At 36.1% G+C, this 2162-nt stretch overlaps 1 non-coding gene across 1 annotated transcript; it reads right to left on the bottom strand.

Moving 5' to 3' along the window:
* Positions 1–1788: 1788 nt before the first annotated feature.
* On the bottom strand, positions 1789–1895 carry LOC131252260 (small nucleolar RNA R71). The gene has a single exon (XR_009174294.1). It is a non-coding gene; the product is annotated as a small nucleolar RNA R71 (small nucleolar RNA).
* Positions 1896–2162: the final 267 nt, after the last annotated feature.

The following is a 2162-nucleotide window of genomic DNA, read 5'->3' on the forward strand; positions in this document are numbered from 1 at the left end:
TTTTTATATTTATGAAGTCAGGAAGCCCTGTTGTTCATCATTGTCCCATGGGCATGGTAGGATGACAGTACCTTCCTGATCTTTATACATTGTTGATTGGTTGGTAATTAGTTTAATTCTATTGTTTACTTTGTCTCCTGGGCATGGTTTGGTGATGGAATCCATTCTAATTCATATACCTTTCATCTCTTGAAAACCAAATCAAGTAAGTTCAGTTTGAATTCCATAATCCTTGATGCAGGCATAAGATCTCCCTGATCTCTACAAGTGGATCCTCTGAATCCCTAGTTTCCTTCCTCTGAATTCCTTAAAGTTTTAATAATTATTCCACAATTATTTCTTAAATTCTATCTGGTTTAGATCACATCTTAGTCTGGTTCTAGTTCTACTTGGTTTCAGATAACGTACAGGAATCAGTCCCTGTGGATTCGACCTCGGTCTTACCGAGTTTATTACTACATCACAACCCTATACTTGGGGAGTAAACAAGTTTTTGGCGCCGTTGCCAGGGATTGACGGTTACGATTCTCTGAAATTAATTAGTTTTAGAATTAGGTTAGGATTAGGAATTTACTAACTTTAGGCTAAAAGTTTTTATTTTATTTTATTCTTAGAAACTAACTTGTTTCCATGTTTTGTAGGATCCTGACATAAACTTCTAAATTGGTAATCCTTTTCTAATTCTTATACTTTTTCTATTTGTAGAATTAGGATTTGAATTTTATAAATTTTCTAATTCTAGTATCCTCCCATCTGTAGGAAATAGTTTATTCTTAGAACTAGGTTATTTCTTAATTAATTTTCTACTTTTATTTTTAGTAACTTTCTAATTTTAGAATCTAATTTGTTTCCTAATTTATTTTTAGAATTTTTTTTTTTTTTAGAAACTAACCTTCCTATTTTGTAGGCCTTTAAGATAGAAATCTCTAATTCAGTACACTCCTTCTCTACTTCCTATTTTTCAGTTCTCTTTTAGTAATTTACTTTCTAGTTTAGACTTTCCTAATTTATTTTAGAAGTTTCTACTTTCTTTTAGAAATTAGTTTACTACTACCTTTCTTTTAAAGGATCATTCTTCTATTTTTAGAATCTAACTTATTTTTGTTTTATTTTGCAGGTTTTTAACTTAGGACTCCAATTTGGTAATTTCTTTCCAACTCTCTCTTTCTTTCTAGATTTTCTTTCCCTTTCTTAGGATTAGGTTTTTAATTAAGGGCTGCGAGTGTTTTCATGCCCAAGTGGGCCCGTGACAACACTCGACGTCTCTTGACTGAAGGAGGACTGGTTGAGGGGTTGACTATCCATCGCAGGACTAGACACCGCTTGAAATCCCCTGAGTTAACTGAAGTTATGGCTGAAGACCAACCTCCTCCAATTCCACCCAGGGTGGAGGAGATCCAAGAGGAGAATGAGGTGCAACAGGCACCCCCGCCTCGTACTTTACGAGATTTTCTACAACCGGCGGGAGTGAGTACGCCCTCATGCATGATTTTTCCTGAAAACACAGGACAAATGGACATCAAGCTAGGAGTTATCCAACTCCTTCCCAAATTCCATGGACTTGAATCAGAAAGCCCATATTTACATTTGAAAGAGTTCGATGAGATTATGGCTACATTATGTTTTCCTAATGTATCTGAGGATACGGTTAGGCTGAAACTCTTTCCTTTTTCCTTAAAAGAGAAAGCTAAGACGTGGTTACATTCACTGCATCCTAGATCCATTGGCACATGGAACGACATGCAGAGGGAATTCATAAAAAAATTCTTCCCACATCATAAAACGATTACCCTCAGAAAAGCAATCATGAACTTTGCCCAAAAGGAAGATGAAACATTCTTCCAATGTTGAGAAAGGTTCAAAGATTTGGTCAGTTCATGCCCACAACACGGATTTGAAACGTGGCGCATTACAAATTTTTTCTATGATGGATTGACATCTTCCATGCGCCAAATGGTCGAGACAATGTGTAATGGAGAGTTCATCAATAAAGATGTTGACGAGGTATGGGATTACCTCGATAGTCTCACTGAAAAAACACAATCATGGGACTATTACCCAATGCGAACACCACGTCTAGGCCGACTCAATTAAAGGAGAGAGGTGGATTATATCTCTTGAAAGAAGAGGATGATCTCAAGTGTAAAGTGACCACTCTTATA

This window comes from Magnolia sinica, chromosome 7 (genome assembly GCF_029962835.1).
Source record: "Magnolia sinica isolate HGM2019 chromosome 7, MsV1, whole genome shotgun sequence".
NCBI lineage: Eukaryota > Viridiplantae > Streptophyta > Magnoliopsida > Magnoliales > Magnoliaceae > Magnolia > Magnolia sinica.